The 14515-nt window shown below is 39.9% G+C and overlaps 1 protein-coding gene and 1 non-coding gene across 7 annotated transcripts in view; both read left to right on the plus strand.

The window, feature by feature from the left end:
* Positions 1–14515, plus strand: part of NLK (nemo like kinase) — a 188186-nt gene that overhangs the window by 106306 nt on the left and 67365 nt on the right. The window lies entirely within an intron of this gene.
* LOC127484511 (U6 spliceosomal RNA) lies at positions 6285–6386 on the plus strand. The gene has a single exon (XR_007911572.1). It is a non-coding gene; the product is annotated as a U6 spliceosomal RNA (small nuclear RNA).

Here is a 14515-nt window from a genome sequence, read left to right on the forward strand (position 1 = left end):
AAGTCCTTTTGCCACAATTCAGTAATATTGATGGTGGTAGTGGTGATGATAACGCCCATTATGTATATAATTTTTATCAATTGCCATGCACAATTCTAACTTCTTTCCACATGAGTTTATTTAGTCATTGTAACGACCCTTTTGGGACAGTATTATCCCCATTTTACAGAAAAAGAAGTTGAGACAAAAAAGGTAAGAAAATTGACCAAGATCATAGAGCTAGTAAATGTGGAGATTGAAGTTCACTTCTAGACAATCCGACTATATAATCTTGCTTTCAACCCTTACCTGTAATGCTTCTGTCAGGATACAGGTCTTAACATTGTCCTCATACTACTGCTCATGTCTGAAAAGTAGTATGTTAGGTATTGTGAATCATATTGATCTGTAAAATACTGCTTGATAATAGCTTCTGTGTGCATGGAAAAAATTGAGACATAGGTTAGGTCATCTCACATTCCTAGGCAAATTTTCACCAGTTTCCATTCTTCATTTTGCTTGGTAAAGCTTTAACTGAAGGATGGGGAATCCTAAATCATTGAATTTGGTAGCACATAATAGTGTAATTTAGTCAAACTTTAGGCTTTTTATTAACACCTTAGAGCTTTCACAAAGAACTGAAACCAATATAATAATGAGGTTCTTTTCCTGGTGCAGCAGTGAAAATCTCAGTTTTACACAAATGGTAGGTAATTCCATGCTAGATGTTTACCTTTTAAATATGTGTAGAAACTGGGAACAATTAAGAGCTTCCCAAAAAGAAAGAAAAAGCTAAGCTGGCTAGGAAATTGAGAAACCTTATAAGGTGATAGATTTGTCACTAATCCATACTACTTCGATGTTTGATCTGATAAACCAGAAGTTCTTGAATGCTGTAACCTTGGTGATATTTGCATCCGTGATGGAATTAAATTAATCCCTTGTCAATAAAACTCGGTGGACTTGGGATGCTCCAGTCCTACACATTCCAAAGAAAGGGCTCCCTTGACCGGCTTCTGGTAGATAAGAGTGTCTGTACACCCGATTCTTGTGGCCAGGCCTGGTACTTCTGACACATCCTTTGTTAAAAAGTACAAAGTTAACCTAAGAGTAGGAGAACTTCAAAGGTTACTTTCTCCTCAGCGGCAGATCTGTATTAGCAACTGAGGATAAGGCATTAATGATTCCATACACTTTGTGACAATTACTGGATCCTCACTGAAGAAAAGGAGCTTATTTAATTCAGCAGAAGTCCTTTTCTACACCTGCCAGAGGCTACCCTCTATCCTTTTAGTTGGTGGAAAGGAAATCCACACACTGGAAGGCATTCCTATCAGTGCGTGAGTACCTTTTTTGCCTCTTTGGAAATGAAGTCGCTGAAACCAAACCTGGAAGTTAGGAGAAATTTCTTTCATTAAATATATTAATGTTAGTGTATTATAGATTTGTGTTGGGGGATCCCAAAACCACCTTAGGTTCAATGAATCAACCCAGAAAAGCTGTTTTTCTCCTGGTTACCCTTCATTCCTACAAAAAGATATAAGATTAAAAATTAAAATCAGCAGAAGAAAAAGACTAGTGGGACCTGGTGTGAGGTTCCCATTGTCTTTTCCCAGTGGAAGTGCATACACAATGCTTAATTCTCTCAGCAATGATTTATATGACAACATGGGCAAGTGTTGCCAACTAGTGAAGCTCACCTAAGCCTTGGTGTCCAGGGATTTTAGTGTGGGTCAGTCAGAAAAGCATTGAGCACCTGTATGACTGGCCTTAGGTACTCAGTCTCCAGCCTTCCTCCCACTTTCTCCCTAAAATCAAACTAATACAGCATTGACTGAGGCCACAGGCAAACAAAAACAGGTGTTCACCATAAATCGTATTGTTAACATGAACTGTCATGGGCAAAGCCCCAGATAAACTGAAACGCTGTAATCAGGCACGTATTCCAGTGGCACAAAGTTTATTTCCCAGAAATAAGGCAAAGACCAGGAACCCTGAAATGTACAGGGTTTGGGCCTCCAGGTCTGCTGAGTTAATTCTTTACTGTTCATAGGCCATTAATGGGAGAAAATGTTTTTATATAAGATAATCGGTGAATTTGAGTATAGTAAGTAATACTAAATATATGTAGATTCTCTTTATTGAACACTTAGCTATTAAATCCATTTTCTGTCTTAGATTTCAAATACAAATTGTCTATATAAGGTATTAATTTTATATCCTAGGGTTTGTCATCCCTTTAAAAGCCCTGTTTGTGCTTCTGTAAGGTAAGAGTTCTCAGTCACTTAACATTATTGATATGATAAGTCGAGTCTAAGGAATCTTTGATTCATCAGTGTTTCAAATAGTTAAAGAACAGAGGAAGAGTTAAGATAGTTATAGTTTAAAACTATGAGTAGCATAGGTGGTTTAGTAGCTGTTGATAGCTGATTTCAGCCCATTTCATTAGTTAGCCAAATATTTCAATGAAATTCCTCCCTGCAAGATTGTTCATAAGTGTTTGAGAGCCTTTGTCATGAATATTCACTGAGCCCTCAAGTACACCATTTCTTAAATGTTTTACTTTCTTATTTAGTCATCATGTCACTTATTTTTTAACTTAGTGTTAAAAAAAATTGGCACAATACTCTCATAATAACTTGCTGACTACAGATAGAAAAATCTTCCAGACCTAAACTTTGATATTCTTATGTTTTCTGACTTAATTTTTAAAAGGTAAGTGTTTTCAAATAGTGGCATCACTGGGAAAAACTGAATCCATTTTGCAAAAAAGAATTATAGCTGTTATAAGATTATAAAGACTTAATGAAAGAATAAATTAGCTTTAAGTACAGGATACTAAAAATTTGTTTAATGGAACAGCTGTTCAATATAAGAAATGCCTTAGCCACATATGTACTTTGCCTTTGCTTATTCTTTTAATATACTAAATGGAAAGTTTTCTGTTTTATGCTTTTTTAATGCAAATAAATTTTTATAGCCAGATTAAAAAATTTGTTTCCTTATTCCTTAATTATTCTCTGAAAAATAAGAACTCATTACCTAAAACAAACATATTGAAGATTGATAGGCTCTTATTACTATATGAATTTATTGTAATAAATATACATATCAAGAGCTCCCTTTGTAATTTCTCAAAAACATGCCACAGACATCATGCATGATTTTAGACACACAATGCCAGCCCCTCAAGTATACAGTTAGGAGTATTAACATATAGCATCATGCAGCTAATAATGATATTTCTCAAAAGAACTGTAATAAAATTATTATATCAGTGCCCACCAGAAATTTAGCTTTAGATAGTTTATTTAAATAATTTAGATAGCTTCCTCAAGCAATTAAAAAAAGATACCTAGATTATAACTGCTTACCAATCTGCCTTCACAGAAGAAGCAATAAATTCTACCATGTATTCTTTATTTTCTTTTTGGTGTTGTAGTTAGTAATCTAGTGTGTCAACCTTGCAAGTATATTTGTTAATAATTTTAAAGATAATGTATTTTTCTCAGCTGAAGTGTTAGCTTTTAAAGAGTTATGTTTTCTGTTTTGTGCTTTGAGTTTCCACTTAGAAATCCATATGAAAATAGTTTGGTAATTAATTACTTTGAACCTGATGAAATTTAATCTAAAACCAGTTCTGATCATCTGATTGGAGAATGATATTTATTTATTTTTTTTTTTTTTTGTATTTCATATACACAGATTTATTTTTTTTTTCTTTTTTTTTTTTTTTAACTTTTATTTAATGAATATACGTTTCCAAAGTACGAATAATGGATTACTATGGCTTCCCCCCCATACCGTCCCACCCACATCCCTCCCCTTTCCCACTCCCTCTCCCCTTCCATTCACATCAAGATTCATTTTCGATTATCTTAATATACAGAAGATCAGCTTAGTATACATTAAGTAAGGATTTCAACAGTTTGCTCCCACACAGAAACATAAAGTGAAAAATAATAGATGATTTTTTTTAATGATGATGAAATCAGATCGGACCTATTGTCATGTTTAATCCCAGTGAGAGTCAAGTTGGGAGTTGATAGTTTTGCCCCAAATGGTAGAGTTAGAAACATACCAGGGGACTCCAATTTAATCCCATCAAGGTGGCATGTACCAATGCCATCTCACTAGTCCAAGTGATCAATTTCAGTTCGCAATTGATCATAATGAAAGGACTAAGAGTCAAAGGGAGCACATAAGCAAGTCTAGTACCTGCTAACACTAACCGATAGAATAAATAAAGGGGAGAGTGATCCAACATGGGAAGTGAGATACTCAGCAGACTCATAGAATGGCAGATGCCCTAAATAGCACTCTGGCCTCAGAATCAGCCCTAAAGGCATTCAGATCTGGCTGAAAAGCCCATGAGAGTATTTCAGGCATGGAAAGCCAAGACACTCTGGCAAAAGATCTCTGTGAGTGAGATCTCAGTGGAAAGAACAGGTCTTCAAAGAAGGAGGTACCTTTCTCTGAAGGGAGGAGAGAACCTCCACTTTGACTATGACCTTGTCTAAACAAGATAAGAGTCGGAGAACTCAAGGGGCTTCCATAGCCTTGGAAACTCATGACTGGAGCATAGGGAGATTACTGATGCCATAGACAGGAGTGTCAATTGGTAAAGTCAACAACAGGAGTCACTGTGCACTTACTCCTCATGTAGGATCTCTGTCCTTAATGTGCTGTGCATTGAGATTTAATGCTATAATGAGTACTCAAATAATATATTTCACTTTGTGTTTCTATGGGGGTGCAAACTGTTGAAATCTTTACTTAATGCATACTAAACTGATCCTCTGTAAGAAAAAAAAAAAAAAAAAGAAAAGAAAAGAAGAGAATGATATTTATTATGCTTCAGTCAGGATTCTGCACTCAGTACAATATAAACAGGCCTGTTCCCAGAAGCACTGTGTATGCTTACTGAATTGGAAATAAAATCTTGGTTTGCTTTGGAAGAAGCTTATTTTTAACTTGAAACGTAATCTTAGCATTTAAGAATATGGTTGGTGCAGGTCTTCTGTACTAGAAGCAGTTACATCCTAAATCCAGTGAAAATGAGAAGTCTAGTGGGATGACCGTGCATCCAAGTTGGTTGGGACAGTCTTGGACTTTGCTAATCTTAGTACAATTATTAATAAGTTCCCCCTTTCACTTGTAGAAGTATTTCTGTTTGAATGGTAAGTTTTGGCAGTGCTTAAACAAGAATTTCTTGTCACACAGAAATATGTGTGTGGGGGCCGGTGCCGCGGCTCACTAAGCCTAGTAATCCTCCGCCTTGTGGCGCCGGCACACCGGGTTCTAGTCCCAGTTGGGGCACCGGATTCTGTCCCGGTTGCCCCTCTTCCAGGCCAGCTCTCTGCTGTGGCCTGGGAGTGCAGTGGAGGATGGCCCAAGTACTTGGGCCCTGTACCCCATGGGAGACCAGGATAAGTACCTGGCTCCAGCCATCGGATCAGCGCGGTGCGCCAGCCGCCGCGGCCATTGGAGGGTGAACCAACGTCAAAGGAAGACCTTTCTCTCTGTCTCTTTCTCTCACTGTCCACTCTGTCAAAAAAAAAAATAAAATAAAAAAAAAATAAAATAAATAAATAAAACAAATTCTTAAAAAAGAGAATAAATTCTCGACCTAACCACCACTTTGCCAGTATTTGGTCAGCCTTTTTATTCACTTAATATCTGTGGTGGTTTTAAAAATATAATTTTTCATTTATTTAATCTTGCAGAAAGTTTATGTGGGCCCAATGAAAGATTTTGTGATGAAGAAAGAATTAGAAGTGTACTTTGGATTTTATTTACTCGCATATTTATTTGAGAAACAGTGCTCCTGTTCACTGGTTCACTCCCCCAAAGGCAAATATTGGATTATGGACCAAGTACTTGGGCCCCTGCTACTCACATGGGAGACCTAGGTGGAGTTCAGGCTCCTGGCTTCAGCCTGGCCCAGCCCTGCCTATTGTGGCCCTTTAGGGAGTAAAACCAGTGAATGGGAGAGATTCATTTCTCTCTCTCTCTCTCTCTCTGTCTTTCTCTCTTTCTCTGTGTGTCTGTGTGTATTATGTGTGACTCTGCCTTTCAAAGAGATTAAAATAAAGGAAGCATTTTTAAAAGATTTAATGTGGTAGTAAACACTATCTCAAACACTTTATTCATACCCATTTTAAAGTGAACAAACTATAGCTTAGAGAATTAAATAACTTGTCAAAAGTCACTTAGAAATGACAGCACTGTGCTGTTTCCTAACGGCTTTCCTCAAGGAGAATACATTCCGTGGGGGAAGAGACAAGATGTAACGAAGTAACAGTATGCTGGCTTCAGCAGCACATGTGCTGAAACTGGAATGACACAGAGATTAGCATGGCCCCTGCACAAGGATGACACAAATTCGTGAAGCTTTCCATACTTTTTCTATTTATGTAAATTAAAATTTTAAATTAAAAAAGTAACTATCATGTGTGGTAGAATTTGCCAAAAGAATATAGACAGGGAGTGTGAGACTTTAAAAGAAAGAAAGATTATTTTAGATAGAAAACAATAATAAGGAAACTGTGTTGAAAAAAAGACATATCAGGTAAGCATTAAAGAGTGCATTAAAAAAGGATGGCTATTCCAGATTGAGTATAAGGAGCATCTTTGGGAAATGGTAAGTCAGCCAATGGTCTACACTTGTGTTCAACATGCACAAATAATGAGAAATTATGCTATGGGGCCTAGTCACAGAAGACCTTGAATGTTGAACTAAGGAAAATGATCTTTATTCAGTAGGCATTGGGGGCCCAATAAAAGATTTTCATGATGAAGAAAGAAATGTACATTGAATTTTATATATTTGAGAAACAGACAAGGGGCCAGTGCTGTGGCATAGCAGGTAAAGCTACCGCCTGCAGTGCTGGCATCCCATATGGGCATCTGTTCAAGTCCTGGCTGCTCCTTGCAATCCGGCTTCCTGCTAATGCACTTGGGGAGGCAATGGAAGGTGGTCCAAGTTGTTGGGCCCCTCTGCACCTACATGGGAGACTGGGAAGAAGCTCCTGACTCTGGGCTTTGGATCAGCCTGGTTCTGGCCATTTCAACCATTTGGGGAGTGAACCAGTGGATGTAAGATATTTTTTTTTCTCTCTCTCTGTAACTCTGCCTTTCAAATAAATAAATAATAATTTTTTTTAAAAGGTTTATGTATTTATTAATTTGAAAGGCAGAGAAAGAGATAGAGATCTTCATCGCTGGTTCACTCCCCAAATGGCCGCAACGGCCAGGGCCAGACCAGGCCAAAGCCAGGATCCAGGAGTTTCTTCCAGACTTCCCATGTGAGTGCAAGGACCCAGGGACTTGGGCCATCTTCTGCTGCTTTCCCAGGCCATAGCAGAGCTGGTTCAGAAGTGGAGCAGCCAGGACCTGAACCAGCACCCATATGAGATGCCAGCACTGCAGGCAGTGGCTTTACCCACTATGCCACAGTGCTGACCCCAAATAAATAAATCTTAGAAAGAAACAGACAGTGTTCCCATTCACTCGTTCACTCCTCCACATGTGAACAGTGGCTGGGACTGGGCCAGAGTCAGGAGCCAGGAAGGCAATCCAGGTCTCCCACATAGGTGGCAGGGACTCAGTAGCTTAACTCAGCAGTCAGAACTGGTAATCTAACCCGTATATTCCCATGTGGAACACAACTGTCAACAACTATATGCTAAATGCCTGCTCCCAGAAGTGTAGTATAAAAACTTAACAGGGAGTTTCTGTTTCATATAATGAAAAAGTTCTAGAATTAGTTAGTGGTAATGATTACAATCTTGAAAATATACTCAATGCCATGAAATTGTTTGCTGAAAATGATTTAAGTGGTAAATTTTATGTAATGTATATTTTACCATAACTAAAAACATAAATAGTAAACCACCATGACATGGATCTCATTGGAATGAGAGGCACTGACTGTTGTGCAAGATTGTTGTGAATGGAGAAGAGAACGATACCTGGCATCTTCCCAGGTGGTTTCTTGCAATATGCATTGTTTGTTTTATGATTTAATTTTCAAACTTCACCCTCAGCAAAGATGTACCAGCAGGTAGAGTAAAATGCAGCAATCATTGCCATTATCTTTAATGAGTTCATGGTCTAGTAGGAGTGACAGTTAGTTTTTAAATTATTACAGTCTCATAGTGATAAGTTTTGCAGTAGAGATACAACCAAATTTTCCTACAGATAAAAAACTAGCCTGCCTTCATTTCTAATCAGGGAAGGGCTTCGATGACTTTTCTGCAACTTACAAGTTTCATAGAATAAAACATTTTTGGGGGCAGATGTTTAGTCTAGCAGTTAAGACATCCATATCCCATATCAGAGTACCTGGGTTTGATTCTCAGCTCCAGTTCCTTACTCCATGGGTTCATGTAATCCTTTTTGCCCATCTGTTGTAATTATATAACAGTATCCAACAATGTTGATAGATGACACATGTTAAGTGCACGTTAGAATACTCATCCCTAAAATGTTATTGAGTACTATGACCAAATGGATAAGGTACTGTGTTAGTTCATATATCTCGACAGACAAGGCAGATCTTTTAAAATGGATCATCATTTCATTTCATCCTTTCTCAGCTACTATAAAAGGTACTCAGTATCTGAATTGAATTATCTCATAGACCTCTTCTAGATTCTTCCTACAGGTTTTTGTTCTCTGTATTTTGAATCCTCCCTGTCCTCCAGAAGTATTCTTTTTAATAGCTTAGACTTTGAATCTCTGATGAAAAATGAACTACACTGGGCCGGCGCCGCGGCTCACTAATAAGCTAATCCTCCGTCTGCGGCGCCGGCACCCCAGGTTCTAGTCCCAGTTGGGGCACCGGATTCTGTCCTGGTCGCTCTTCCTGTCCAGTTCTCTGCTGTGGCCAGGGAGTGCAGTGGAGGATGGCCCAAGTGCTTGGGCCCTGCACCCGCATGGGAGACCAAGAGAAGCACCTGGCTCCTGGCTTCGGATCAGCGCTGTGCGCTGGTTGCAGCGCACCAGCCACACCGACCACTGGGGGGTGAACCAACGGCAAAGGAAGACCTTTCTCTCTCTCTCTCTCTCTCTCTCTCTCTCTCACTCTCACTGTTCACTCAGCCTGTCAAAAAAGAACTACACTGGTGATGGTTGCACTGGGTGCATAAGGAAGTATCCATATGTTGGTATGTGTAAAGACTTTGCCTCCTTCAAAATGTTTCTACTGCTGATAGCAGTGTGTGCTTCAGTTTTAGTCGCATCATTCATGCAACTTTACAGTAGTTCAAACTGGAGTAAATGCCCTCAAACTGTATTGGGCAGAAGGATATTTGAAATTAAATTGGACATAGAAGTTTTTTCCAATTTGTTAAGTGAGGATCTGTGGGCCTAATTTGAAGGGTTCATTGTGTTTTAGAGAAGGTTTTATTTATTGTCAAAGAGGGTAATGTTTATTTGGCTGATCTGTGCATCCTTTACCATCAGAATGTGTTAAAAATTGAAAAAATTGCCTTTTCATATATGAAAAGCTTGCTAGGTAAAGGCTTTTCTTTCAAATGCCCTTTTTTATATTCAGAGAAATGGTGAGTATTCCAGTTATTTTGGCTCCACTCCTGGGCTCTGAATCTCTAGTTTAGATTTGGATGGTAATGCTGGTGGAAAGTTAGCATCTGCATCTGACAGAACCAGAATTTGTTTTGCCTTCTCCAGGGTACTTTGTGGGGAAAAAAAAAAAGAGAGAGAGAGAGAGAGCTGGAGCTGAGGTTTGAAGTAATACCGTTTTCTCTAGGATGCTTTTCTTTTTTTAATTATGTATGTGGCCTTAGTGACAAGGATTCATCCGACAGAGAACCCTCTGGGCTCTTATGGAGTATGTAGAATGACAGCTTTCCAGCTTGTTTTCATTTTTCAGGCGGTAGAATTGATTTTTTTAATCAGTTTTAAAATGTAATTGGGGTAATTTTAATTTTTGACATACTGTGCAACAAATTACTTGTTTTAAAAAGAAAAGGAATTTGCCTTTGCCTGGCAAAAAGATTGTCATATTCAAACATTTTAACAAGATGACCTTTTATTCCATTGATTTCTATAGAGAATCGCAGGCATGCTTCAGAAAAGGGCAGTGATTTAATTGGAGCACACACCAGTTTCTTCTTCTAGTTGCAAAGCTTTTTGTTGCAGAGAAGATGATGAGCTTTAGGGCTGCCCATTTGTTACAAGAGAACACAATTCTCTCTCTGACACATTTCTGTTTTTCTTTCATGTGGAAAGCATTGTTTGAAGTCAACATTATCCACCAACCAAATTGTCATTATCCACACTATTTAATGTCCTCACTTTTATTTTGGATTAGGAGATACAGGTTAAAATTCTTTTTTTTCTAAAGACCTGACTTTGGAAGAAAAAAATGTAATAAAAGAGATTTTGTTAAGTCTTATATATTTATGCTTGTGTAATTTTCCTCTTTGAAACAGGATTGGCAGGTTCTCAAAATTAGTGCATAAAGTGAGGTTGAGCATGCTTTAACTGTCATTCTTGTATTTGTCACATAAGAGAATCCATGGCTTGAGGAAGCATGCTTGAGTATCTGCAGTCTATAGTTTGACCCAAACATTTACTATGCCCTATGGAAAACTCATCTGATTTTCTTTCTTTAAAAAAAAAAAAAAAAAAAAGATTTATTTATTTATTTATTTGAAAGTCAGAACTGCGGGGGGATGGGGGGGAGAGGTCTTCCATCCACTGGTTCACTCAATTGGCTGCAGTGGTCGGAGCTGCACTGATCTGAAGCCAGGAGCCAGGAGCTTCTTTCAGGTCTCCCATATGGGTGGCGGGGCCCAAGGATTTGGGCCATCCTCTACTGGTTTCCCAGGCGATAGCAGAGAGCCGGATCAGAAGTGGAGCAGTTGGGACTCGAACTGGTGCCCATATGGGATGCTGGCACCACAGACTGGGGCCTTAACCCGCTGTGCCACAGTGCCGGCCCCTCTCACCTGATTTTCATGCTTGTTCCATCATGTATTGCAGGAGAATGTGTTTTTGTTTGTTTATTTGTTTAAGATTTATTTTATTTATTTGAAAGACAGAGTAACAGAGAGAGGTAGAGACAGAGAGAGAGGTCTTCCATCTGCTGGTTCACTCCCCCAGATAGCCACAGTGGCCAGAGCTGCGCTGATCCGAAGCCAGGAGCCAGGAGCCAGGAGCTTCTTCCAGGTCTCACACTGCTTTCCCAGGCCATAGCAGAGAGCTGGATTGGAAGAGGAGCAGCCAGGACTAGAACTGGGATGCCGGTGCTTCAGGCCAGGACATTAACCCGTTGTGCCACAGCACCAGCCCCGAACCTGTTTTTAAAAATTATAGAATGGTTTACTGGTATGAGACCTATAAATATTTGATAAATATTTAATATTATAATATTGATAAATATTTAATATTATAAGATTTCTTTTTTATAATCTGGCTGAGGATTGATTTCTAATATGAAGTGAAAAGCAAATGATGACTTAATGTTATGTGAAATCAGTGAAGAATATTTTGGGATTGAAATTGGGTTTTCCAAGCTTTCTTTCCATATTCATTCTGTAGGAAATAATTTGATATAACAGGTTCTCTATTTTCTTCTCCCAACCCAGATAAATAAGTTAAATATGCTTATTGTGTTATCTGAAAGTTTGTAACACATCCGTAATAGTTTGTTTTTGTTTTTTTTTTTTTAAGATTTACTTATTTGAAAAGCAGAGTTTCAGAGAGAGAGAGAGAGATCCTCCATCTGCCTGGTTCACTCCCCAAATGATTGCAATGGCCAGGGCTGGGCCAGACTGAAGTCGGGAGCCAGGAACTTCTTCTAGGTCTCCCACATGGGAGCAGAGGCCCAAGCACTTGGGCTATCTTCTGCTGCTTTCCCAGACCATTATCAGGGACCTGGATCAAAAGTGGAGCAGCTGGGATACAAACCAGCATGCATATGGGAGCTCAGTATCACAGGCAGCTGCTTTACCTGCTATGCCACAATGCCAGCCCCTACCAATAGTTTCTGTACAACATAAGTAGCTCATTGCACAGATAATATTAAATGTGCTTTCAGACTTCAGCCCATTTAATTAGGGCAAGCCAACCTGCTCTAATTCTCACCTCTGGATAGCAAGTTTTTGAACCTGAATAGTTTTTTTACCTAAAACAATGCTATAACTTCTCACATATCTGCACAATTTGAGCTGCCGAAGATGATTAACTCTCTATTTAAAAAACATATATATTCCTTGAATTTATTTTAGAAAAGAAGCAGAAGGACAGGGGGAGTAGGGGTGGGGAGAGAGTGAGCCCGGGAGACGGAGGGGAATGAAAGCGTGTACAAGGGAGCTTCCATCTGCTGGCTCACTCCCCAGATGCCTACAATAGGCCCCTGCTGAGACTGAAGCCAAAAGTGCAGGAATTCAATCCAGGTCTTCTACATGAGTGGCAAGAACTCAGGTTCTTGAACCAGCACTGCATCCTCCTCGGTTCTGCATTATCTGGAAGCTAGAGCCAGGTATTGAACCCAGGGACTCTGATGTATGTAGGCATCTTAACTGCTAGGCTAAGCACCTGCCCAGCTCTCTATTATTGAAATGCTTATTTAGCAGTGTTTTTTATGGCGTATTTACACACACTTTGTCAATATTAAACATTTTTTTTTCTTTTTTAAAGATTTTATGTAATTATTTGAGAGGTAGAGTTACAAACAGTGAGAGGGAGAGACAGAGAAAGGACTTCCATCCACTGGTTCACTCCCCAAATGGCTGCAATGGCCGGAGCTGGCCCAATTCAGAGCCAGGAGCCTCTTCCAGGTCTCCCACTTGGGTACAGGGGCCCATGCACCTGGACCATCTTCCACTGCTTTCCCAGGTCTTAGCAGAGAGCTGGATTGGAAGAGGAGCAGTCAGGACTAGAACTAGGAGCAGCACCCATATAGAATGCTGGCACCACAGGGGGATTACCCCACTGTGCCATAGCACTGCCCCAACATTTATTTATTTTTTTTTAAAGATTTATTTTATTTACTTGAAAGAGTTACAGAGAGAGGTACAGCCAAAGAGAGTGAGACAGTCTCTTCTATCTGCTGGTTCACTCTCCAGATGGCCACAACTGTCAGAGCTGCACCAATCTGGAGCCAGGAGCCAGGAGCCTCCTGCAGGTCTCCCACACACGTGCAGGGGCCCAAGGACCTGGGCCATCTTCCACTGCTTTCCCAGGCCATAGCAGAGAGCTGGATCAGAAGTGAAGCAGCCGGGACTAGAACCGGTGCCCATATGGGATGCCGGTGCTGTACGCTGGGGCCTTAACACACTGAGCCACAGCACTGGCCCCAACATTTATTTCTAATAGCTAACAATTTCCCCAGTTGTTGACTCTCTGTCTTGTGATGAATCCATTTTACTTTTTCTCTTTTGTGTGAGAGAGAGGAAAAATCTTAAGTCACAGAATGGGTTGAACATGGAGTGTGGAAAATTTATCTCCATTAAGAAATTGACCAGCCAAGTGTCTCCCTTTCTATCTCTTCTACAAAGCCTTTGTGGCTCCTCCATTACAAGGTCTTAGTATTGGAGCTTAATTAACAGCAGTCTCCAAAATTAGTCCCCTTCTCCATCCATTCTGCTTGCCACACAGAAAGGATATCATCATATCATCCTGTAGATCTGCTGCCTAATGGCAGCAATCTTGAGTTCAGTGACTTACTCTCCCATGAAGAAGTAGGAACAAGATCTTCATTCTGTATTTCAAATTTCTTATAATCATAACCAGCATAACCAGCATTCTGCTGGCTTGAAGTAATACAGTATCCTTTGTGGTGACAAAAAACCATGGTGCCTTGATCCAGACTGCCTAGATGGGGATCCCAACTTTGTCTCATTAACTGCAGACTTGGCCACGATCCTTAACCTTAACTTTCCTGTGTCTTCACTTCCTTATTTATGAGGTTGTAATGATAGTATCTGCCTCACAGAGTTATTTTGAGGATTAAAATGGAATCAACGGGGCAAGCATTTTGGTTTAAGTCTGCTTGGGACCACTTGCATCCCACATTCCATATCAGAGTCCCTGGATCAAACCCCAGCTACTCTACTTCTGATCTCGCTTCCTGCTGATGTGCCGAGGATGGCTCAAATAATTTGGCTCTTGCCACCCATGATGGGAGACCCAGATGGAGTTCCTGGATCCTGGGTTCAGTGTGGCTCAGCCTTCTCTGTTGCAGGCATTTAGGGAATGAACCAGAGGGTGGAAGAACTGTCTCTGTCTTTCAAATAAAATGAATAAAAATGTTGAAAACTTTAAAAGTCAGGTGGACAAATGGATGCATTGATAGATATAATACTTAGGAAAGTGCCTGACAGTAAGTGGTATAAAAGTAGTAAAGGAAGGTCTTACAGAGGAGGTAGAACGTAGTGAATCTTACAGAAGTAGGAGAAACTCCTGTGAACTTTGGATGCAAAGTGTGTTAGGCCAGTTGGCTGCAATGGCCGGAGCTGTGCCGATCTGAAGCTAGGAGCTTCCTCCGGGTCCCCCACCCCCACGC

This window comes from Oryctolagus cuniculus, chromosome 17, assembly GCF_051225735.1.
Source record: "Oryctolagus cuniculus isolate XC-2025 breed Fujian yellow rabbit chromosome 17, ASM5122573v1, whole genome shotgun sequence".
NCBI lineage: Eukaryota > Metazoa > Chordata > Mammalia > Lagomorpha > Leporidae > Oryctolagus > Oryctolagus cuniculus.